Source organism: Bos mutus, chromosome 10 (assembly GCF_027580195.1).
Source record: "Bos mutus isolate GX-2022 chromosome 10, NWIPB_WYAK_1.1, whole genome shotgun sequence".
NCBI classification, from domain to species: Eukaryota; Metazoa; Chordata; class Mammalia; order Artiodactyla; family Bovidae; genus Bos; species Bos mutus.
Window position 1 is genome coordinate 30,727,622 of NC_091626.1, and position 26,986 is coordinate 30,754,607.

At 44.6% G+C, this 26,986-nt stretch overlaps 1 pseudogene; it reads right to left on the reverse strand.

Moving 5' to 3' along the window:
• Positions 1–491: 491 nt before the first annotated feature.
• Positions 492–3,301, reverse strand: LOC138989504 (zinc finger protein 200 pseudogene; annotated as a pseudogene).
• Between the last annotated feature and the right edge of the window lie 23,685 nt (positions 3,302–26,986).

Here is a 26,986-nt window from a genome sequence, read left to right on the forward strand (position 1 = left end):
CTGCTTGTTTCCTCAAGAACTGAACCAGCTTGAATGGGCTTCAAGAAGAACCTGCCTTATTCCAAATCCCAGAGGCATTCTAGTATCTGTGCAGGAAGACCTATTCTGAGTCCACAGAGATGATTCATAATCATGCTTGCTCTGTCTTCATTTTCTCACATCCAAACTCCATCCACCACCACCCATTCATCACATTTTAAAAAATTCAATGTGAACCATACTGAATATCTTCTGAGTCTCTCTCTCCTTATGTCACAGGAGAAATTAAAGCAAACCAGTCAAAAGTCTCTGGAAACATAGAGTGGGTTGGGAATTACTGTCTCTTTATTTATTTATTTTTTTTTTTGGTATAATTTTTAATCACAAATTTTAACAGAACCGAGAAATTACTGAAAATTACATTCACAGAAGTAGCTAGTTTTGCAAATATATAATTAAGAATAACTTTCCTATGCAAAAGCAATAACCAACTAGAAAAGTACAATTGGGGGAAAAAAACAACTATTTACAAAAACAAAATTTTGTGAAGAACTTACCTGAAGAAAATTAGAAAAAAACATACTCAGAATACTCTAATCAATGGAAGGTAGGTTTCTGGATGGGAACAAAACGTGTAAAGGTAATTTTCCACCACTAGTGTACAGGATTTGGCCTATTCCAATCCAGATACCAAATTACAACCTAAGGAAATCTAAGAGAAGCAAGACTGATGGAGAATCTGAAAACGACACATCATAGGATGGGTCCTGTGAAGGCACCGCTGGCCTTGCCTCCGGCAGACAAGTCAGGAAAGTGTGGGTACCAGGAAGCCACAGAGAACAAATGTCCACTACAATGAGGACACTGGAACCCTATCTCCTGAGGGGTAATGTGAGCGAGCCACTGGAGAGATAATGTCTAAAAGTAAAACACTATGCTTGTGAGGTAGTGACCACCCATTGCCAAAGGCCTGATGGGAACTAAACAAATGTCAAGGTTCTTGACCAGCCACGGATCCAAGCCTATGTCTTCTTCCCCCTCTGTACATTCCTGGGGTTTCCTTCCTGGCAGGTTTTCCTGACTCAACAGAGGGACAAAATTCAGAAGTTTTTCCAGGAGCAGGGCTGGGTGGCCAGGCCTGAGTGACCCAAACTTCTTCCGGCAAGGCAAAGGCATGAGAGAGCTGTTTGAGCAATTAACAGCTGCACAAAATACAGTAAGAACAGCAGACACTTTTAAATTACACTGTGAAGAGGATTTCTGTAAACATCACTTTTCACCACAAACTGCAAGTTATTGAAATTGATCATTAGTTTTTAGATCACATACAAATGATGGAATAAGTCTTTGACATTCAGTTGCTATGTTTTCCTATATTCCAAAGTAAACAATCCCTTTCATCTCTCAAGCTTTCAGGGTATCTTTAGATGGTGATATGAATGGCTGATAAAAGCTGTTGACTTATTACCAAGTCAGCAGTTTGGTTCTTTTAGGGCAACAGTTTCAGATACGGATCTTTACATTATTTCTCAGGTGTGAATTCCTATGTGTGTGTGGGAGGAATGGAATATTCTGATACTTTCGGTACACTTATCAGTCATCACCTTAAAGTAAACAGCCCCCAGACTTGTATTTCAAAGCCTTTTTTGGGAAAGGGATCTGTGAGCTGTACATTGTTGCGTAAGTTCACAAAAGAAAGCTCTCTGTCCAAAAAGCCTGGTTGCTAACTGAGGTATAGCCCTTGAGGATGTTTTGTTTTCCCTGTGAATTTTCTAAAAACTTGAGGTTTCAGCAAACTTGAATATTTATCCGATTTTGGCTATAATGAGGTTTTCTTATCTGTAACTTTTCAGACAGCCTGGCAATTCAGAATTATTTATGGAATATTTCAGTTTGAGGTGGTATCATCAGACCTTTCCCTCATGTCACTTCTGTTTTCGGGTCTTACATGCTGAGTGGGTTTTTTCATGCCGGGTACAGTTCGACAGCCGACCAAATCTTCTCCCACACTTTTTACAACCATATGGCCTCTTGGCCTTATGACTCTGCAAGTGAATCACAAACTCTTTGTTTTCTGGGAAGGTTTTCCCACATTCTGGACACTTAAGTATCTTTTCCCTTATATGGATTCCTTCATGGCGACTTCGATGAGAATTCTGACGGAAGTTTTTCCCACACTGAGAACATGAATAAGGCTTCTCTCCTGTATGGATTCTCTCATGCTTATTAAGGTTTGTTTTATGATTAAAGCTTTTCCCACAGTGACTGCAGTCATAGGGCTTTTCTCCAGTGTGAGTCCTCTGGGGGAAATAAGGTAAGAACTCTCATTAAATTGTTTCCCACACAGTGGACAAGTATACCATCTTCTTGTTCTACGATTTCGGGTAAGTGCGATAACATTAATATCCACGTATTTTGAGAGTTCCTCTAGAGGAGTATCATTTTCAATGGTAACTAAAAGATTTCTCATTTTCCTTTCCTTTGGAATAGATGTATTTAATCTTTCTTCTTTTTGGCAATCTGGAGACTGCTCAGGGACCATGGAACAATCCATTTCATCACAATCTGAAGACTCTTCTCTATGATCTTCATCCTCTACAGGTTCCGTCTGAAGCTCTTCACCCTCAGGATTACTGCCACTGACCAGTAACATCATCTCCCCAATGCTGTCTTCTTCCATCTCTGAGGTGGGCTGCTGAGCAGGATCCAGGCTTACACATTCTTCTTGGGAGTGAAATACATTCAAATCCTCAAAGACCACCAGTTTCTCAGATTCAGATTTCAGACACAGAGATACTGTCTCCTGTTTCTGCTGGATTTCTTCTCTAGGTAGAAGCTTCACTAAGGGGCGAGGTTGCCCTCTATTCTGAAGGTTTGAGCTCACATCCTTGACAATAACCAAGGTCTCCTTGATTTTCTGACTGGGTTGGACTAAGCTTGGCTTGGGCAAGAAGGTGAGGAAGTGCTCCAGAACCAGTTGGTGGATGGTCTTGGGTCCACTAGTAGCATCTCGAAGTAGGTCTTGGCCCAGCTTGGAGTTGGGAGGGACTCTCAGTATAAAGGACCGCTTTGGCTTGGGGGGCATAGGGACCACTTTTGCAGCCATCGTGCTTTGAAATCACACACCACACTTGTTTCTGCAGAGCTTCAAGAGCCACCTCTTACTGGAGAAAACCTGTCAGTCAGCTTTTGGGGTTCTGCTGTGCCTGGGCGCACGCTGGGGACAACCCTGGACCCAGACTCAGGGGGAGACTGGGAAATTAGGCGCGAGAGGCCCAGCCCAACCCTCGCCCTTCGGGGTGTCCTCACTGTCAGCCAGCTATTATTTGTTGGGAATTACTGTCTCTTTAAATGAAAGAGAACATGAAAGCTGATGGTTACAATCTGAGCATGAGCCATACTTTACCCTGGAAGAATTATTAGAAAGAAAGGGACATATATTTCTGTTGACACTGTGTATTAAGTGAACTTTCTAAACCCTCTTTGTCTGCATTAAATAAATATGCTCAGTTTCCTACCATGTCCTGTATTTCTTCTGGCTTTAAATAAAAAGGATTAAGACTCCTAATTAAGACACTGGAGGAAGGCCTGATCAGTTTTGCCAGTGCAAATTACTTCAGAGGCCCAAAGCTGCTCCTTTCTGTTTGCTGGTATGGAAGGTTTGTTTGATTTAACATGATTGAGGAAATGAAATATCCCTAAGACAAAGAACCAATATTGCACTTCTACAGAATGGCTGGAGGGAAATTGGAAACTCATGCACATTAACAGTGGACCCAAAATACAATCAGAAGCAGAAATGTTATTTGGAAGGAAAGTGGTGTGACTAGACTAATCCTTTGAAATAGATTGTACCTTCTTATTCCCTTAAAGGAACATAAATGAAATAGAATCTCAATTTTCTAACAAGATCCCATGAGCTTGGGACATTATCTTTCCTTCCTTGAGTATAGGCCATGTTTCTCTATGCACTAATTACTAATGTTAACATCTCTAAGAAATAGTTATCATTGCCCCTGTTTTACAGATAAGTCATCTCATTCTCCCAAGGCAGATATTGACCTAAAGACAAGTAATCTTTGGGACTTTGGGTGTTTGTTTCTGGTTCCATCAACTCTGAGCTACTTGGTAAGTCTTAAGAGAAGAGAGGTCTCAGTCACGGAAAGTAACCTGCTTGTCTAATCCTAGTGTTGCATTAGGTTGGGTTGGAGTGGGTTCCTATTCAATGGATCTGGTCAGGCCAGGACAATTTCCCAAAGGCGATGGAATAGTGAACAAGGGGCCAAGAAAGCTATCAAAGGTCATCAGTTGAAGTCAAGCAACAAAGCCAGTCTGAAATGGACTTCCTGTGTCCCAGCTTGGTCTTGCCTCCTGTGTCAGAGAGTATTTTGCCATCCCCCCTCTCTCTTGGGGTGCACGATTCTTCACTTACCTACTCAAGACTGTCTGCTCAACTTCTACTCTCAGCAATTTCAGTTGTTTGTATTTTATTTACATAACAATGTTTAATAAAAATCCAAATTCTTGTGTTGTCTGAAGGAAGGGGAGATTCTGTGTGGCTGTCTCTGCACGTGCAGGGTACTAGCACCTACGTCACGGGACTGTCTCTAATTCCTCGAGAGCCGATCCCGTCTTATGTCTGAGATGGCCAGTTAGATTTTAAGGAGGAAGAGGAGGAAGGATAGATTGCTTTAAATGTGTCAAGCTAGACATTGTTATGCATTAGAGAAGGAAATAGCAACCCACTCCAGTGTTCTTGCCTGGAGAATCCCAGGGACGGGGTAGCCAGGGGGGCTGCCGTCTATGGGGTCCCACAGAGTCGGACATGACTGAGGCAACACAGCAGCAGCATTGTTATGCAGAGCAAATCCAACTCACCCAGTTCCTACTAGGGACCTCTATGACTGATGAGCCAAAAATGCAATACATTTGTGTGTATGTGTGTGTGTGTGTGTGTGTGTGTGTGTTTATATGACATGTGAGACCCTGGAAACATTCAGTTCAGTTCAGTTCAGTCGCTCAGTCATGTCTGACTCTGCGACCCCATGAACTACAGCAAGCCAGGCCTCCCCGTCCATCACCAACTCCTGGAGTCCACCCAAACTCATGTCCATCGAGTCGGTGATGCCATCCAACCATCTCATCCTCTGTCATCCCCTTCTCCTCCTGCCCTCAATCTTTCCAGTGAGTTAGCTCTTTGCGTCAGGTGGCCAAAGTATTGGAGTTTCAGCTTCAACATCAGTCCTTCCAATGAACACCCAGGACTGATCTCCTTTAGGATGGACTGGTTGGATCTCCTTGCAGTCCAAGGGACTCTCAAGAGTCTTCTCCAACACAATTCAAAAGCATCAATTCTTCAGCGCTCAGCTTTCTTTATAGTCCAACTCTCACTGGAAATGCTAAGGCCTGCGTATTCCTGGGTCACTCATAATGGAGGTAGAAATAGGTGGTGGTTACATATGGGCAAAGCAGTTCAGAAAAATCCATCCTAACTGTGGGATCCAGGAGTCCTGGAGAAAATACTCACAGAATCATAGAAGCACTCATTTCTTTGATTATCTGTGATGTCTGGCAATGTGTAGACTTTATGCTAAGATAATTTGGCAAATAACATCTTTGTAGTCAAATGTGTTATTAGTTCTTCGGTATAAATTTCCACAAGTGGGGTTTCTGAGTCAAAAGCATGCAAAATATCAATGCCAAACTTGTGTGTCATCAGATCACTGAAGTCTGTGCTTGAGTCCCACATTCTTTGTTGAGTTCCACTTCAAACTTGAGACTGAGGACAAGTCTGGCCAGTTCTGTTGATTAGAGAACAGAATAAACAAAGCCAGGGCTGTGGGTGTGTTCTCTGCCTGATAAGCTTTGTGTACTCTTTTCAGCCAGCTTGTGAATATCCATCCTTGACCATGAGGCAGCAGAAGGAGGAAATGTGGCCATTTTAGTGCTTTCCCTTCAGGTCTCACTCAAACATCACTTCCTGGGGGAAGCCCCTTGACCACCTGCTAAGACAGGCCAGTGAGTCTTTGTCTACCTTGGCCATGAGCCAGAAGCTCTCTGAGGGCAGGCACAGTATCTAACTTGCTCAACCTTGAGTCCCAGCACCTGCATAGTACCAGGAAAATGCATGTGTGCTGAAGGGCTGAATAAAAAAAACAAAAACATTATTGAGGGAAAAAAATCAAAATTAGTCTTAATCATGTTGAGCTGGGCACAAAGGAAACACAGCTACGAATGATGACTGCAAACAGAGACAGTATAGTGACCAAGTGCACCAACCCTCTGCTGGCCAGGAAGGAACGGGAGGAAGATCACATGATTGCGTGTCCACTGTGTGCTCTGCAGACATCGTTGCATTTAGCCCTCACCACAGTAACATCCTGGGCTTCCCAGGTGGAGCAGTGGTAAAGAATCCCCATGCCATTGCAGCAGACTCAAGAGACAAGAGTTTGATCCCTGGAGGGGAAGATCCCCTGGAGTAGGACATGGCAACCCACTCCAGTATTCTTGCCTGGAAAATTCCAGCACAGAGGGGCCTGGTGGTCTGCGGTCGTGGGGGTCACAAAGAGTAAGACAAGACTGAGTGCACACACACACACACACACACACACACACACACAGTAACACCTATAGAGTAGATTTTATTATCCCCATTTTAGAGATGAAATCACTGAGAGCAAGAGAAGTTCGATTCCTCTCCCAAGATCTCACATCCACGAAGAGTCAGCATCCCACACCAGATCTGCCTTCCTGTAGAACCCCTCCTTTTTCCACCGTAATGCTACGTTCCTTTATTCCAGAAAGCTGAGAACCAAACCTGACCGGGTGTGGTCTAAGCAAAGCTCTAAGACCTTATATATGGCTCCAAATGAGACTGACATGGTCTTAAAATGACACCATGGAGATGCCAAACTAGAGATGGCCTGATTGGTCTCAAAGGGCCTTGTCCTGGGAGGCCATTTTGGCCAATGCTCCTGTCAAAGGGGCACCTATTTAGGACACGGGTCATGGTGACTCCCCAGGGCTGACGCAGGTGTAATGTACAGGCTGCCCAGCCTCCTCACAGCAGTCAGGAGAGAGATATATCTGCCAGATAAGAATTCTGAGAGCCGCTTTCCCTTCATGGAGATTTGTGACCTTCCTGGGCCCTGTAGGCACATTTAAACAATGAAAGGAGATTACCACTCAGCCAAAGAGACATTTTTACTGTCACCACTGTAGCATTGACTTCAAACATTCGGCTGGCTCAATTTGGTACAGGGTCACTGTGGACAGCCTTCCACCCACCAGGTCTGCCAGGGGAAGTCACTCCTAGGAGATTTCCATGTCCTATCTTATCACAAGACCGTTATGAGTCTGAGCCTGGCAGAGCCAGGCCAAAGTGGCCCACTTTGGAATTAGGTTGGGCATCTTCCTCCTTTTAAATGACGATGAACGGTTCCTGCCCAACCACAGAGCAAAGAGCGAACTTGGCCAAGATGCAGTCAGGCCTGAGGTGGGTCATCCCTGCCTCTTCCCCTGGAGGAGCAAGAGGCCTGGATGGATTTCTTCATGAGTTTCAGAGTCTCAGATGCACAATCAGTGTTTCTGAAATTTGGGGGCATGTACACTAAAGCAGTTCACTGACAGGTTTAATTTGATTGGCTGATTGATTTGACGGCACCGCATCTTCGCTGCAGCACCATGACTGTCCGAATCTTTAGCTGAGGCATGTGGGATCTAGTTCCCTGATCAGGGACCAAACCTGGACCCCCTGCGACGGGAGCACCGAGTCTCAGCCACTGGACCAGCAGGAAGTCCCTACCGACAGGTCTTCAAGGAGTCATAAGCAGAGTTTCAAGGGTTGGAAGAAGAAGTTGATGAGTTCCACCTCCCTCAGTCTGGCTGTGGAGTCTGCTCTGAGACCAGAATTGAGGCTGAATGCAACTGCGTGCAACTAGAAGAGAGAGTTGCAGAGATCTGACAAACACTTTTCCCTAATATTATTAGTTTGCGATTTTAGCAATTTCAGAATCCTAAAATGCTGACTCTCTTCTTCAAGAGCAGAAAGGAAAAATGGGGGGAAATGGAATTGAGAGGTTTAAGGAAGGCACATTTTCTAAATAGATTGATTTTCTGCTGCCTCCAGTCCCTTCAATAGAATACATTTCTATGAACCATTACTCACAAGTACTCATAGATAACAATTATAGTAATGACGACATAAATCTCCCTGATGTGGGCAATGAGTAGGCTCCTGAAACATCTTTAGTAAGCTGGGGAAAGAGTAGGGAACAAATGATAAACTCTTTAGGGCACTTGTAATTATGAGAAGATAAATTATTCTTATTTGCCTTTAGGATTTAGAGATACACAGATAGCTGCCATCTTGGCTCAATGGTCTGCAATATTTTTCATCCTATCTATAAAAATATTTAAGCACACATCCCCAACATGTTATATGTGATAAGCATGTCTTCAGTTCAGTTCAGTTCAGTCGCTCAGCTCAGTTGTGTCCAACTCTTTGCAACCCCATGAATCGCAGCACGCCAGGCCTCCCTGTCCATCACCAACTCCTGGAGTTCACTCAAACTCACATCCATCGAATCGGTGATGCCATCCAGCCATCTCATCCTCTGTCGTCCCCTTTTCCTCCTGCCCCCAATCCCTCCCAGCATCAGAGTCTTTTCCAATGAGTCAAGTCTTCGCATGAGGTGGCCAAAGTACTGGAGTTTCAGCTTTAGCATCATTCCTTCCAAAGAACACCCAGGACTGATCTCCTTTAGAATGGACTGGTTGGATCTCCTTGCAGGCCAAGGGACTCTCAAGAGTCTTCTCCAACACCACAGTTCAAAAGCATCAATTCTCCGGCCCTCAGCTTTCTTCACAGTCCAACTCTCACATCCATACATGACTACTGGAAAAACCATAGCCTTGACTAGACGGACCTTTGTTGGCAAAGTAATATCTCTGCTTTTGAATATGCTATCTAGGTTGGTCATAACTTTCCTCCCAAGGAGTAATCGTCTTTTAATTTCATGGCTGCAGTCACCATCTGCAGTGATTTTGGAGCCCCAAAAAATAAAGTCTGACACTGTTTCCACTGTTTCCCCATCTATTTCGCATGAAGTGATGGGACCAGATGCCAGGATCTTAGTTCTCTGAATATTGAGCTTTAAGCCAACTTTTTCACTCTCCTCTTTCACCTTCATCAAGAGGCTTTTGAGTTCCTCTTCACTTTTTGCCATAAGGGTGATGTCATCTGCATATCTGAGGTTATTAATATTTCTCCCCGCAATCTTGATTCCAGCGTGTGCTTCATCCAGCCCAGCGTTTCTCATGATGTACTCTGCATACAAGTTAAATAAGCAGGGTGACAATATGCAGCCTTGACTTACTCCTTTTCCTATTTAGAACCAGTCTGTTGTTCCATGTCCAGCTACCACCTTCATTTATTATATAAATTTTATAATATACAAAAGAAATTGAAATTAGCATAGAGTCAAATGGAAATCAATAGACATGTTATAATATTTTATTCATCTTACAGGATCATCTAGGTACAAAACATTTTGGAGATTTTTGCTCTAAATGTCACAGAGATTGTACGGGTTTGTTTGGGCCACTGAAGCAAGATACCACAGACTAGATTTTTGCACAGTTTTTTTTTTAACAGACATTTATTTTTTCAGTTTTGATGGCTGGAAGTCCAAAGTCGAGGTGTCAGCAGGGCTGGTTTCCTCTTTCCTTGACTTGAAGACATCTGCCTTCTTGCCACCTCTCTACAAGTGAGCCCTCTATGCATGCACACCTGCTGACTTTCTGTGTGTCCAAGTCCCTCTTTTTATAAGGGCGACGCCAGTCGGATTGGATTAAGGTCTACCCTAAGAGTCTCATTTTAGCTTAGCCACCTGTTTAAAGGTTCTGGCCCCAAATACAGCCACTCTGAGGCACTGGGGTTAGGACTTCACGTGTGAATTTTGACAGGACACAGCTCAACTCATAACAGAGCCTCTCCCAGGTAATAGTCCGGTGGCCTCCACAGGAAAACAGAAAACTTGATGTCCAACACCGGGACTGAAGGGAGGGCTCTTGGGGGCACTTCTCAAGCCATTAGCTGACCACTTGTATCCCTGCCCCTGGGGATAATGCTGCCCCTGTTGTATAACTACGAGCCCCTCTTTCCCAGACATCCAGGTCAGTTCTCTAATATCAGGTAATGTCAGGCCATTGGCCAACCTCCCAGAGGTGACAGATCACCACTCCCCAACCTCACAAAGAGGAAATGCAAAGGAACCCTCAAGAGTTTTTGCACAGTGCTAGACTGTCCGCCTGCAGACTCTCCCAGCTGTGGAAGTACCAACCAGGACACAAGGAGAGTCTGATATTGGAGATCTGGGATGAATTAATTCACAAAACTTCTTCCGACATGGTGATGGGGTAGGGGTCCTATGCAGGGCTGGTCCTTAGCAACAGCTTCAAGGAGTGTCCTTTTATGCACTCCCTTCCCTCTTTGAACATTCTCTGCCCTCAGATCTTCCAGGGCCATCACTGTAGTTCATGAGACTCCCTAATTCATATCCCTAGGTCTATTCCTTTTTTTTTTTTTTTTTAGAGGCTCAAGTGAAGTGGGAGAAAATCAATCCAAAGGAATGAATATCTAATGTTGAAATTTGGAACATTGGCATTCTGCTGCTTCCAAAAGGGACTTCAGTGAGAAAGAGTTAGGATCTGCCTCCAGATGGTACTGATTCCATGCTGGGAAGCAAGTTGGGGTAGTGACCTCCTGGTTGGGGAAGGCAGAGGTAGCAATCACAGGGGAACAGATGAAGGGAAGACAGGGCTCAGTGGGAGGGCAGGACAAGCCTCTAAAGTTCTACTACCTGAGTGTGACTCCTGGGTCTGTTGCTTCCTATTGGCTATTTACTCTCTGCCTCAGTTTCCTCATTTTAAAGCTGAGGTGACTCTAGCGTCCATCTCACAGTTTTAAATGAGAGAATACTAATAACGTGCTTACCACAGTGCCTGACACAGAAGTACCAACCCCATCAGCTGCTACCATTATACAGGGTTGTCAAATCAGGAGACTTAGAATAAGGCAAGCAAGTTTATCTCTCTTCAAAAGTGATGGGGACCTGTGGGATGACGGACTTCTGGTGGTGACTTTTTCCTACCACAGAATGTAAATATGTGAGGTTAGGATTTTAATTCGGAGAAGGCAATGGCACCCCACTCCAATACTCTTGCCTGGAAAATCCCATGGATGGAGGAGCCTGGTGGGCTGCAGTCCATAGGGTTGCTAAGAGTCGGACACGACTGAGAGACTTCACTTTTACTTTTCACTTCATGCACTGGAGAAGGAAATGGCAACCCACTCCAGTGTTTTTGCCTGGAGAATCCCAGGGATGGGGGAGCCTGGTGGGCTGCCATCTCTGGGGTCGCACAGAGTCGGACACTACTGAAGTGACTTAGCAGCAGCAGCAGGATTTTAATTATTTCAGCAGCAAGGCTTTTCAGGGCAAGATGGGAATAAGAATTAACAGGCAAATGCTTATTTTTAATTCCTGGCAATACTGCGAAGAGATCAGGTGAACACATCCAAGGACTTCAGCTCTGGGACATGATGGTGATAATGAGAGTGAAAATTGGCCAGAAAAATTTTAACCTTGACGTCAAAGCCCAGACAACCATTCTTAAGCTTTCGGGGGATCATGAACTCCTCAGTGAACCTGACGGGTCTGTGTGCTCTTCCCAGGAAAAACCTCACATGCAATCAAAACTCTACACAGAATTCCAGAGTGACCCTGGATCCCTTGAAGCCCATCCATAGATCCTGAGGGAGTCTGACAAATAAGAACCTCTTGTGGGAGAAAGAAAAGCCTACAGACTGACTGATGTCAGGAAGGATCTGGGAGCAAATACATCAGGGTCAAAGGCTGAACCAGGCCATCGGCTTCCTGAGGAAGCCCTCTGGGAAGCTGCTGGGCCGTGACACGAAGTTTGCATTCAGAAGTGATCCCCAGGACTTCCCTGGTGGTCCAAGGGTTAAGAATCCACCTGCCAACGCAGGGGACATGAGTCTGATCCCTGGTCCAGGAAGATTCCACATACTGCAAGGCAACTAAGCCCGTGCGCCACAACTACTGAGCCTGTGCTCTAAAGCCTGTGTTTGCAACAAGAGAAGTCACTGCAATGAGAAACCCTTGCACTGCAACTAGAGAAAGCCCGTGCACATCGGTGAAGACCCAGTGCAGCCAAAAATAAATACAATAAATTAAAAAAAAATTTTTAAGTGATCCCCATTGTGGATATAGACTTATATGAACACTTAAACCAACAGTGTGCACAGGGCCGTGAGGATGCTGTGTAGGTGGGCAGTGGGGTGCAGACAGGGAGGAGCAGACAGTAGGGGAAGGACTGAGCAGGACACAGCATTGTTTCCCATTAGTGGAGAAACCTTCCTCGGTGACCCCAGGAGAACAGAGGAAGAGGGGGATCAGTGCAAACGTGAGTGGTGACAGGAGGAGACCTCCCCCCGCAGCCCCGCCGCTGTCCCTGCTGTGCACAGATGTGGGGATCCCATAATCACCCTGGATCACACCCTCTATCCCACCCTACTTCCTGCTTATCTCAAAACCATGTCCTTCTGAACTACTGCCGCAGCCCTCATCACTCACTGCCATGGCTCATCCAGTCTCCTAGCATCTCCCTGCTATCCTCCTGCCTTCTTTTATTTATGCCCCACACTGCAGGCAACAAGCTCTTCCTCAAAGGGAAATCTGACTGTGCCCTCAGAATAAGATGCTGCCCCCTGAATATGCCTCTAGCGGTGATGGCCTTGTTCCCACCTTCCCCATGGGTGCCCATCCTCAGGCTTTCTGGGACCTGAACCATGCCCCCTACCCCTGCCTGGCCAACTCCCACTCTGCCTTCAGGTCTCTGGGGGACATCCCTGGTGTCTTCCTTTAGGATGTCTCTTCTACTCTCTCCTCCACCTCCAATATCGCTCACCACGACCTCGGACTCCAGCCAGCAGAACTATTGATCTTGCAGTTCCCTCCCAGTGTCTCTTCTCCGCTCCGGGCCACTTCCTCCTCCTGCCTCAGTGGCTGCTGATGGGCTCAGTCTGCATCACTTCCAGTGCCTTCCCTAGCCTCCCAGGACTGGCCCTGCCCTCCATGCGCCCTTAACCCGCAGATCTGCCCCAGCAGAGGTCTCTCCTCCCCTCTCTTTCTGGGCAGGGCCTGGGCCTTGGGCTGTCTTGTGTATTACTGCATTCCTGCAAGGATGAGTGGATTAACATACTGACACACTTACAACAGTGCCTGGAAAATAGTAAACTCAAGAGGCGGCTATTATTACTGTTGCTGATGTTGTCATCAGGTTCATTATTATGATCATTTACAGCTATAGTCTCAGCACCTGACATGTGGTAGCATCCAATAAATTTTTGCTAAGAGAATGAATGGATGATAAAACTCGGTAAGTGTATCATTGCAGTCATCTTTGTGCTTTTTGCTTTTGTTTAAATGCCTTTTTTTTTTTTTAAGAATTACTTTATGCTCTTCAAAATGACTGGGATAAGGAATCTGGAGCCAGCAAACCTTGAATCTGAAGTAGAGAAAGGCCAGTCCAAAGTTACACCCAAAGCTGCCAGCTGGATCTGGGGACACTGCATGGCAAGTCCAGGTCTTTGCTGCCCTCTCCCCCTTCAGAATTAAGTTTCTAGAAGAATTTGCTGGGGGGGTGGGGGTCAGGGGGAGGAGGGCCTTCCAGAAGTTCTCTTCCCCCGATCCTGCTTTCTCCAGCCCCGGCTGCTGCACAGAGAGGAGAGGAGGGTGGTGGAGCGCACACACTGGGGTGAGATTTCATTTACTTGCATTCATTTGTGTCACTTAATTATTGCGGTCTCGGGCCTCTTCCAATAAATGTGTTTTCCTAACCCACAGCCTCTGGGCTATCATTCTCACCATATCTATTATGACTGAATGGCTTCTTGGGAACAGAGCGACCTTCTCTGAATTGCGAGCTAAGTAGGGCATACTAAAGAGCTTCCTGCCCTTCATGAGAGGGAGGTGGTGGGCCAGTCTCTGGTGCTCTGGTGACCAACGCTTGTCGTTTCACTGGCTGTCACCTGCTGAAACAATGGGACTGGAGGCTTATACAACAGTGCACCCAGCTGCAGCCCAACGAGGAGTCAAACCACAGCCTCCAGGAAGGAGCAGGAGCCTGCTTATTTACACAACTGGTAAAGCTCATCCATCTTGATCCCTTGGCTTCTCCGGGGGAATATGAAGGTGCCGAGATTACATTAAGCAAAAAGCAGCACCACCCAGGAGACAATTTAGATCATAGGTGCACCAAACTTTTCTATTCAAAGAGAATTCGCTGTCTGTACAGGGTTTTACTTCCCTCTACTCAACACTTTGAGTTAAAATTCTTTTCTCTCCTGCCCTCCAAAATAGACCGCACAGGGCAGCAGAAGCTGGGTATCTAATTGCAAATTCCATAAACAAATGAGCAGCTGTCTCCATACTGACAAATGCATGTCTTTTGTCTTTCCAGACGCTTCCAAAAAAAATGCACAGTGAACAGAGTACTGTATGCTTTTTGGGAAACAGATTTACCTTCTTAATTATGTTTTTACTTGCCCTCGGGTTAAAATTAGTTTGCCTTGCCTGAGCTGACACCAGCTTGAGTGGAAAGAGATGGTTGGCGCACTCTAGGGAAGAAAACAGGATCTGATGGGAACCATCTGCTGCTGGGACTCTGTGAGGACGACGTCTCTGAGGACCTGCCTCTAAGGGCTGAGAGTTACCCGAGGTCACCATGACGCAGGAGCCAGATGGGCCTCAGGGTGAACAGGGGTGAACAGCCAGAGTTTGCCCCCTGTGGACAGAGCCCCCAAGCAAGAGCAGAGCTGGGCCCTGCCCAGGTAAGAGATAAAAGGCCACATCTTCCTCATTCTGGAAGTCAAGGAGACCTTCCTGATTACACATGCACAGAAGGGCTCCTTGAAGATCAAGAAGGGTGGGAGCATCGCCTCATAGTGATGCCAACCTACCCATAGCCCTCTTCACTGGAATTCATCTTGGCTAAGAGATGTTCTCACACACATTGGAGGACCCCGAGATAAACCAAACCTGGATGCAGAATCAGGCAAAGCAAGATGATTGTCCAAACGAAGCTCAGCAGAAAGGCCCTGTATAAGGGATTCAAACTACCATGAGGGCACAGCTTTTTCTCTGAGCCCACCCGTGTGTCTATCCACATGTACTCTTCTTCCTCCCAATAAACACTTTACTTCTTTCACTACTTTCTGTCTCTGTGTGGAAATTCATTTCTATACATCTGATGGGCCAGGGCCTTATCACTGGTCACTGGTCCCTGGTGGTCTAGTGGCTAGAATTCAGCCCTCTGTAATCTCTGGCCAGGAACCGAAATCCTGCTCCAAGCCACTGCAGGCTGAGGGCACCCGAGATCAACCACTCTCTCACTCACACAAAAGCTACTTCGAGGGTGGGTGGCAAAGACATCACACAGCAGTTTTCAGGGGAGCTATCATCACTCGCTGGGGACGGGTGTCTCTCCAAACTCACACATCCTCAGGATTAGCCTGTCAGCAGAGAAATGGAGATCTGGGCCCTGATCTTCATGCTCGATCAAGGATGGAGGCTTCCTTGAAACCCTCTTTAGCCACAATCCCCTTGTGGATGTGGGAGCTGCATCTACAGTCAAATCTGATTAACTCTGTTCAACCAAGACTCAACGTTCAGCTCTAAATAAGAAACAGACACTGAGGTTGGCCCTGGCATCGCAAGCCCCCACTTCCCTGCTGCTGGCAAAAGAGGAAAATCATTAGTCAAAGACAGACTGAGTCGATACCTAGAATAGTCAAATTCATAGAGTCAGAAGGTACATCAGTAGATGCCAGGGGCTGGGGGTGGAGGGTGGAGTGGGGACTTCGTGTTTAATGGGAACAAAGCTTCAGTTTAAGAAGGGAAAAAACTCCAGAGATGGATGAGGCTGTGAGTTGCACAACAATGTGAATGTATTTAGTACCTCTGAACTGTACAGTTAAATATGGTTAAAATAGTATGTTTCATGGTCTTCCCTGGTAGCTAAGCTGGTAAAGAATCCACCTGCAATGCAGAAGATCCCGCTTCAGTTCCTGGATTGGGAAGATTCTCTGGAAAAGGGATAGGCTACCTACTCCAGTATTCTTGGGCTTCCCTGGTGGCTCAGACAGTAAAGAATCCATCTGCAATGTGGGAGATCTGGATTCGATCCCTGGGTTGGGAAGATCTCCTGGAGGAGGGCATGGCAACCCAGTCTAGTACTCTTGCCTGGAGAATCCCCATGGACAGAGGAGCCTGGTGGATTACAGTCCCTGGAGTCACAAAGAGTCAGACACAACTGAGAGACTAAGCACAGCACAGTATATTTCATATCATGTGACTTTTAACACAATAAAAAAACAACACACACACAAAGAAAACAAAGACAGACATCATCATGCAAGCCCCAAAGTCTTCACATGCCTGTAGCTAATACACTAGGCAAAGAGAAGTGCTATATGCTACCTCTAGCCTGTCACTTTGCAACCTATGAGCTAATTTTAGAAGTTCTAGCAGATAGAAATGCTAAAGTAGGTGCTTCTGGGTCTGCAAAACTCACCATGGGAAGCCGCTTATGAAATCTGAGTGAGAAATAACTTTCATTGCATTAAACCACTGATATTTGGAGGTCTTTTTAGCTTCCCCTGATGGCTTAGATGGTAAAGAACCTGCCTGCAATGCAGAAGACCTGGGTTTGATCCCTGGGTTGGGAAATTACCTAGAGAAGGGAATGGAAATCCACTCCTGTATTCTTGCCTGGAGAAGTCCATGGGCAGAGTAGCCTGGTGGGCTACAGTCCATGGGGTTGCAAAGAGTTGGACATGACTAAGCGACTAACACTTTTACAGTAGTTAGCATTAACTTAACTAATACAGCTTCATATTTATGAGGTAACAGTGACAGATTTTCATAGGTCACAGTTTCCTCCTCATTGGAACCATATTGTGAATCCAGAAAGATACCTTCTCAGTAGATAGAAATTAGTTCATTGGTTTTGGAAAACAGACAAAATAATGAAAGAGAAGGCTACTCTTTCCAAGACTATGCTGAGAAAAAAGAAGGCAGGTGAAAGGAATCTTGAAAAGAGATTTTAAGCTTCTAGTCAATAAGAGTGATTTTATAAACCATTTCTTTATGATGTCACAAGTACACTTGAAAGGTGATGAGTGGTGGGAAGTGACATTACCATTTTATGAAGGAGAAAGTGAATGCTTAACTTTGCTGAGAAATTCATCAAATCAAGGCTGCTGGTTTTCTGGCTCCCGTTCCACCGGTGAATGAGCTTTTGCAAATAAGACTAGAGATATTACCATATCAAAGGAGGTGGGTACACTGCTCTCCTCCACTGTGATCACACAAAGAGAAAGCTCATACTGGAATCACTACTTTCCCTACAATCCTTTCCCAATTTAAATTCTAATTAGATAAATTCCAGCGTAGGCGAGATAACACAGGATGGAGCCTCAGCTCCCTGCCAGAAGAATTGTCAGAGTCCTTGGAAAGAAAGGGGGTGAGGGAAGTAGAATGGGGGTGGACAGAAAGAATGCCCCTTTCTCGTCCACAGACCATCCCATGAGGATTGTCACAAGGTCCGGTGGCACTGTATGCTCACTCTCTATGCAAACAAGCCTTTTTAAAAATTTATTTATTTTTAATTGGAGGATACTTGCTTTACAATATCGTGTTGGTTTCTGTTATTCATATACCAACATGAATCAGCCATAGATATACACATGTCCCTTCCCTCTTGAACCTCCCTCCCACCTCCCACTCCAACCTACCCGTCTAGGTTGTCACAGAGCACCAGATTTGAGCTCCCTGCTTGCATCATAGGACTTCCCTGGTGGCTCAGATGGTTAAACGTCGGTCTACAATGCAGGAGACCCGGGTTTGATCCCTGGGTCAGGAAGATCCCCTGGAGAAGGAAATAGCAATCCACTCCAGTACTATTGCCTGGAAAATCCCATGGACAGAGGAGCCTGGTAGACTACAGTCCATGGGGTTGCAAAGAGTCGGACATGACTGAGCTTGCATCATACAGCAAATTTCTACTGCTATCTAATTTTACACATGGTAATATACATATTTCAATGCTAGTCTCTCAATTCATCGCACCCTCTCCTCCCCAGCTGTGTCCACAAGTCTGTTTCTACATCTATGTGTCCATCGCTGCCCTGCAGATAGGCTCAGCAGCACCATCTTTCTAGATTTCATATATATGTGTATAGATGGCTAATAAACACATGAAAAGATGCTCAACATTGCTCATTATTAGAAAAATGCAAATCAAAGCTACAATGAAGTATCACCTCACACCAGTCAGAATGGCCATCATCAAAATATCTACAAACAATAAATCTTGGAGAGGGTGTGGAGAAAAGGGAACCATCTTGCACTGTTGGTGGGAAAGCAAATTAATACAGCCACTATGGAGAACAGTATGGCGATTCCTTAAAAAACTAGGAATAAAACTACCATAGGACCCAACAATCCCACTACTGGGCATATACCCTGAAAAAACCATAATTAAAAAAGACAGATGTGCCCCAATGTTCATTGCAGCACTATTTACAGTAACTAGGACATTGAAGCAACTTGAATGTCCATTGACAGATGAATGAATGAAGAAGCTGTGGTACATATACACGAAAGAATATTACTCAGCCATAAAAAGGAATGCATTTGACTCAGTTCTAGTAAGGTGGATTAACCTAGAGACTATTATACAGAGTAAAGTAAGTCAGAAAGAGAAAAACAAATATTGTGTATTAACACAAACAAGTCTTTAGTGGGCACCTTCTACCTCCATCTGTGCTACAATTCACATGGGGTAGGAGTAGGGAGTTGGGAGGGTACATGCCAGGCACTTAAAATGTGACTAGTGCAATTAAGGGACAGCATTTTTAAATTTTGCTTAATTTTAATTAATTTAAAATTAAATCACCACATGTGGCTAGCAGCTACCATACTGGACAGTGAGAAATGGAATATTTCCTGCATATCAGTAAACAAGCATGTCACAATCGTCAGCAGTTGCAGCCACCATGAACCGTGAGCTCGTGAGCCCTGAAGGAACTCAGGAAGGAAAGAATGCCTGCCTTCTAACAGCCATCGGACTGCAACCTCTCCCTACAGTGAACCCTGAAGAAACTCAGAATGTGAAAAACACATTGGCCCCAAATAGGTGAGGTGCATATCAAAGGAATGATTTCAGTGAGCTCCAACTCTTGCATCTTCCCATACATAGAAAAGCACTAAATACATTAACTTGGGATATTTACTTTTCTTTAATTAACAATAATCTTTTGAATGTTCTGGTTACCTGCCCTTCATTGCAAAACCTCTGTATAAGCTGGCTCCTCCCCTCATCTCTTCAGAGCAATTCTCTCAGGGTTACTTGAGGTTCTGTCTCCCAGACCTGAAGTCCTAAAATTTCCCTCCAAATAAAACATAACTCTCAACTTTTAGGTTGTGAATATTTTATAAGTCCACAACAGCCGTGAGGATTAAGGTGTTATAAGGTTACCAGTGACACTATTGCTTACTAGGAGAAAGGCCAAGCCCATCAAATATTCTTGGTGAAACTCTCATTGAAAATGCGTGGTTGAAAAATAAAGCTTCTGGAGGAAAGCTCAACTCATGAAGAAATTCTGCAGACAATTCTGTGTCCCTCTCTGTTTCTCTCATTGGTCCATCTTGGATTGCTAAGAGACATCTGGTCTGGAAGAGCAATGCAAACGTAGATCTTGAGCACTACAGGCTAGCACAGGAATGAGCATCATTTGATCTTTACCAACAACCCTGTAAGGTAGCTACTATCTCTATTTTTCAGATAGGCAGACTGAGGACTGGATCATTTGAATAATTTGCCAGACACTCAGCTAGTAAGTGGCAGAGCAGGAAGTTTTACCCAGATCTATCTGATTCGCTCATATTCTTAACCATATGCATGAATGTTCCATAATTCAAGCCACAAAAGTGCTTTTCTCCTCTGGTTTCTTGCACACAAAACATCTGGCCCCCTGATTGTTTTCTTTCATTTTCCCTCATCACTGGTTTGATGCTAAGTGAAAGAAGTGTCTGGCACCACTGAATATTAATATGCAACATTTGCATTGCACTTTACAGTTTGCAAAACATCCTGACATTTTTTATTTCATTTGATTGCCTGTGCCCGGGAGGCCCAGGTCCTTCCCCTGCTCAAAGCTGTGCTTCAGGCCCGAGGAGGCGTGACACCGGCTCTGGGCAGGCGGTCTTAACCTTCACAGAATACTAATAACTCCTTCACAGAATAATGTTTTTAAATACATAAAATCAAATACATGGGGTTTCAAAGGAAACCAATTTCATTGAAATAGAAAAACGTTTTGAATCAAGTGTGTGATACAGCTTTATACACGCACCTCTTTATTAACTCAATCTATTCTGGTAGCCAGTCTAGCAACTTTTACAATTGCAAAGCAGAGACAGGTATAAATGGTATTTTAAACTATGTACAACAACAGTAATACCATGTGAAAATATCTTTGATCTCTGAGAGTAACAAAGAGACAGGGTACTGCTTATGCTATTGAGTTTTTATTGCTCACATTTATAATTGAAGAAAATAATTTTAGTTAAAGGTTTAAAGAAAACAAAGATGTGGTTTTTTTTTTCTTTCTATCTAAGTACATAGAATCTTTGAATCCTATTCATGGACACAACCACTTAGGACTTCTCATTGTGGAAATTCAGAATCCTCAGAAAGTAGGCAAATGGCCTACATTTAGGATGCATTAAATGTTATCTCTAACCTCCTTCCTATAAGATCAGTGAGGAAATTTGAGGCTGTTGGCTTGGATTAAGCAAGGAATATCAGAAACATTTTAGAGGCCCAATGGTCAACTGGGGAGCTCAACTTCTAGTATGCACTCACTACATACTTGTACCTGGAAGTCAGTCTTCTATATGCGCCATGGTAATGACCATGAACATCTCAACCATCCATTTCACATCCACCTTCCTGCGGCACCTTTTGGCACCATGTGGCACCTTCCTGCCCACAGCTTAGGAGGAAGTAGGTCCAAGTATATCCTTCAGATAGTCAGAGGCTCATGGCTTCTTCTTTTATTTTCATTTTAAAGCTTCACTTCCATAATTCTCACAATCTCATTTTGATAGTTCAGAGACTAGTATGATTATCTCTGCATTATAAGTGGAAGAAATGAGAGACAGAGTGATTGAGCAACATAGTTTCACTGCAGGACTCCCAACCTTCAAAATCCCATTCAGTATTTAGAAATTCGAGGGGGTGGAGAGGAGGAGGCAGACACAGGGGAAATGAGGCCAGGTAAATCAGGACAGCTGGTGTGCTTTTCACAAGAATGTGCTCAAAGTTCCCAGGGTAAACACCTGAAAGGAAGAAAAGCAAGAAAGGTGACCCTGAAGACTCGTCTTCTCAAATTTCAAGGATCACACTGCAGATGGCGGCGTGCCCAGACTTTGCAGTGGCTCTTGGCTAAAGGGAGAAGTTGGATGTCTCTAAACTCTCTCGGACAGATTTATAGTCTTTTCTGGATGTACTCAAGCAGAGTGACTGGCTATCCCACACCATTCCAGAAATCATATAGAAGAACAAATAGGGGAAATGGCATTTACACGAACTCATCCTTGAGTAAATCACTTTATTACTTTTCTCAAGTATCACATGATGGGCGAGAATACCACAGAAAACCTCCTTTTTCCTTTCATCATTAGTCTTAGCCCATTAACTGAATGATAAACAAGGATTTAATTAAAAGCCACTGTCAGATTTAAAACTCATGACACACACCAGAAATAAGCTCAGTAGTTGACGGGATCACACTATAGAGGAGCAGGGGGAGTTCTGAGAGAGTTATTAAACTGGAAACTCATTCGCAACAGTGGAAAAACCTCGAATACTTGATTTTAACCTGTCAAGGATCCTTACTTTGCTTTTCAACCAGTGAGGGATTTGGAGTTTCTGGAGTATTTGAAGCCATCTATCATGCCTGTCCTTTTACTGCTCTCTCTAGCCAGTTAACAAAGAAAGAGAGAAATACCATGGACTTACTCAGTGGCCTGGGAGGTACCTGTCAATACTTGCCAACAGGCAGAAGGGGAAAAGACCCTCATTGGAAAAGACCCTGGTGCTGGGAAAGATTGAAGGCAAAAGGAGAAGAGGGCAGCAGAGGATGAGATGGTTAGATAGCATCACGGACTCAGTGGACACAAACTTGGGCAAACTCCAGGAGACAGTGAAGGAAGGGAGGCCCGCTATGCTGCAGTCCATGGGGTCACAAAGAGTCAGACCCAGCTTAGGGACTGAACAACAATATCTAAGAAGGGGCAAAATGCATGGAAATCCTTCCTCCTGAGTCAACGGGACACAAATGGACACTTGTGCCACATGGATGTAAGATGGATCGTTGGAATGCTCATGGTCACTCTCTTGGGAGACAGATAACTCAGTGACTCCCAAGAAATAGCATTTAGTGAGAACATACTGAGGTTGAACTCCCAAGTTGACCATCATGGCCATTAAAATGTTTCTGATTCTCCCTGCTTAATCCAAGCCAACAACCTCTTCCTAGGGGAGAGATTTAGAGAAGGGAGTAGGGAAAGTAGAAATGAAGCGGGTTATGAAAGCCCATCCTATAGTTTGAGCTTGTCAAGTACACCCAGGTGAACCCCCCACCACCCCAAGAGCAGACATCGCCCGTGGAGCTCAGACCCAGTCCTGGGTCCCTCCTGCATGCAGCCTCCATCAGTCAGAATTGGTATAAGAAACAGAATACCACGTGCTGTTTCAGCCTTTGCCCGTCTGGTTGTATGTTTTCATTGATGCTGTTTCTCATTTTCAGTCTCCTACATGGTAATAGTGAAATACCCAGTGGATTACACTCCCAGCTCCCTGGTGGTCTAGTGGTTAGGATTCGAGGCTCTCTGCCACCCTCGATGGATTAGACTCACATGCATCATCACATACCTAGTAGGGTGGTTATAATTTGACCATGCTGGCTCCCAGGTAGGAAACCATATCCAAAATACACGTAAGTATCAGGGATGATATTCTAAAAATAATATGGGAACATTTTATTTTTTAAAGAACATAATCATCAAATTTCCTTGTAAGTATTATAAGGGAAAAACATTTCTTGCCATACACCTTCACAGCTGTGGGGGGTCTTTCTATCTCCATGAACCACTACCCTTGACAAGCAGCTTCAGATCCAGGATAAGATCCTCCAGCCCTCATCCTGCAAAGCTGATGTTGCTGAAGAAAGTCAGCTTCACACCCTACTCACAGCTTAGCAATATCGGTCTGTCCCCTTTGACCTGTTGCCTGTAGGCACACCTTGAGACCCTGTGACGGAGCAGCCCTGAACGATGTAAGGGCAGTTTTGTTTGCCAGTGGTTCCTCGTGATGTGCTTCAAATGGTCCTGGAGTTCTAATCAAGAGAAGCCAGGACCTGCCAACCTCTCCCTCCCTGGACCTGCATGTCCTCCCTGGACCACACACACAGCCCACCCTGAATCCCCATGGCCCCGCATTCCACTGGGGCCATTAGCACTGAGTTCTCAAAAATCTCCAATGAAAGCCAGAGACAACAAAAAGAAGTTTGAAATCAGTGGATGACTTTACTACTCAGTGTTTAATCACAGCATCTTCCAGGCAGGCAGCTCTCTTCCTCCATTTGCTGTTTACCTGAGGAATCCGAAGTTTAATAAAGTTAATGAAAGAAAGACTCATTAAAAAAAAAAGAAAGAAATACTCATAAATCCACAGCTGCCCAATGACTCCCTTATGCTGGGCGGGTGGGCAGGGCCAGGATTTTAATCATGGGTATCAACAGAGCCCTGGCAAAGGGAAGGCTGAGTAAGATAAACCCAGCGTCCCCACTGGTCTTTGTTTCCTTCCCGTGGTTCCCAGTGGCCTCCTCAGTTTCCTCTGCAGGTGAGCAGGGAAGCTTCCTGAATAATTCAGCTCATCTCCAAACTCAGTCATCTGCAGGGTCAGTTCTGGGATCACAATATTTCAGGACAGTGTTCACACAGCGAGGTCAACTACACTCTAACCAGAACTTGATGGGGCATCGCAGAGGAAGATCCCTAGAAGCTGAGAAGGAATGCTCTTTAATTAGAAATGCAAGAATAGGATTTTCACCTTCCCAGCAAGCCACACGAGACTGTAGGCTTTACGGGATAATTGAAGAAATCTTGTGTCAACAGCTCCCTGGGAAAGAGGCTTGGCCTTGGCAAGACACTGGTCCTCACTTTTCTCCTTCAGCCCGGCCGTGAGAGGAATCAATGGTCACATTGGTGCTATTTGGGGCCCACCCAGGCGTGTCACCGTGTGGTTTGTTGCATGGTGAAACTGATGCCAAATAAAACCAGAGATGGTAAATATAGCGAAGTGAGCACTGAGTTGAATTGGGGGTCCAGATCCTGCTGACTGGACAGTGCCCAGGTCAGGTAGCTCTGAGTTCATTTCATGCTTGTCTGGTAGTTGAGAGTTTTGTTGTTGCTGTCGTTCCTGGAAAAAGGGAGGAGTCAGGGGTCAGGGAAGAGCAGAGAGGAGATTAAAGGAAAAGGAAGATGAAGGGCAGACCTGATGCCCATTCCTACTCAGAGTCTTTGTACTCAGAATGTAATTCAAGCCTGGCCGACCAAGGGACACTTGAGATTATCCAAGGGTTGTTTTTTTTTTTTTGGCAAGAAAAATAAAATAAGGAAAACAAGGACGGATGGTGGGGGGTCGGGGGTGGTCTGTAGAGCTGCTGCAGAGCTGGAGGTACACAAGGTCAGAAGGCCGGGTTCTCACCCACTCACAGGCCGGAGTAGCACCTCCACCGTGTCCTGAGTATGACTCACTCGCTGCCCTCTCAAAATCCGTTTTCCAAAAACCACTTATTTTCATAATGCTGACAAAGTACATTGGAGAGACCCAACTAAAAGAGAAACTTCAATTTCTATGACTAATCTTTGATAATGATTGTGATATGACTATTTATTGAAAATATAATTAAAAGAAACTCCTGGCAGGCTATTAGATGCAAGTTTCTCAAATGGCACCTTTTCAGAGACCCTGATACGCATCCACGAGCAGAAACTCCTCCCTCCATCACTCAGGTGGGCATCAGGGCTACAGGAAGCTCATCCAGCCCTCCAGCCCTGGCATCTACTGCACCATCACATCAGCTGACACTCGAACCCACATCCTATCCCAATATAGTCCCCCAAAACATCAACTTCATTTTTCTTAATATTCCAAGAATTGTTGTGTCTGGCTTTAGGAATGAGTGAAGTATTAAGGCGTTAGTAAACTTTTTCTGCTACATATATCTCATTCTTGTCATAAACCGATCTATATCTGATCCCTGCATGACCATTCCCAACTACCACATTTTTTCCCCAGATCACCATGACTTTCTGTCTCTTTCCCCTCTCTGCCACCTGCCACTTCTCTTCTTATTCTCCCCTAATGCCACAAAATATTCTTATTTTGGTCACTACCTGGATGAGATTATACCTTGGCAGAGAGAACATTATGGCCTGATGCGTTTATTTCCCCATTCCAGAGCCAAGGCATGGGGTTTTCTTGTCTAAAATGATGAAATGCCAATGTTATTATGGTTAGAAGTTAAAAAGTACTTTGGGCACATTATTCATTTGATGAATTTGGTGTCCAAGTAAAAGGCACTTGACCCTGGAGATTCCTGGAACCACAGGACGATAGTCACGTCTCATGGATGCCCCATGAGACAGGACCCCCTTGCTCTGTCGTCTTGGTGAGGGTAAAACATTACAGAGAAAAATACAGGCTGTATCATTTTTGAATACTAATCAGTGCTTGTCCTTGGTCAAGTGCAGAGAGCAGAACTTAGCATAACGCTGACCTCTGGATTTTTAGCTACCAAAAAGTTTAAGAAAGCTAACAAGTCAGAGATGAGCCAGAACATTCTTTGCAAAACTGGCAATAACAGTGGGAAAGACTTAACAGAGGGTGACAAGAGATTTGCAGGAAAATAGTAAATAGACAATATTTTCATTGAAACTGTCATGGTGGAGAATTAAGTGGAAGATAGGAAGAAGATAAGGAGGACACGCGGCAGTCAAAAGAGACCACTGAGGACTGGAAAAGCTTACACTGGAATCAAGGACAAAGGAGACGCGGTAGTTTGAGAGAAAAGAGAAGCAGGGTTGTAGAGATAAAGAAACAGGGAGCACATGTTTGAGTCCAGCTCCTGTCACACTGCCACCCTCCCTCTCCCCCTCTTCTGCCTTTAGAACCACTCAGGTTCCCAGACACTGGTGCTGATTCACGGCTGTAAGCTTTGTTCACACTCCGGGTCTGCAACACCCCTTTCCTCTGTTTGCCTGGAGAACTCCTGCGCCTCCTGTGAAGTCTCACCACTCAGCCACTTTCTCTGATCAGCACTTCCTAAACAACCGGCCATCAGAGAAAAGTTTAGATAATATCCCATCTTTGTACCAAGAACATGTACGGTCTATAAACCACGGCACTTTGTACTGGGTATTTGGTTACATGAGCTTTTTTTTACCAGATCATAATCTTCTTTAGAATGATAACTGTGTCCAACAACTCTTTGTATTCCAGATACTTAGTGCAGTTTCTAACATGTGGCAGCTCTCAAATATTTATAGAACAGTTAAGAACATGTGACTGAGTATTAGAAATCATAGACCTCAAGAGACTGACTTTTTTAATTTATATGTCTTCATTGGATGGATAGAATTTAGATAAGTTTAGAGTAGGAATCAGCAAGCCTATAAGCCAAACCTGGCCCATTGCTTGGATGGTTTTAACAGTTATTTGGATGTATAATACATATACCATTCAATGCACCTTTTAAAGTGTACAATTCAATGATTTTAGAATATTCATA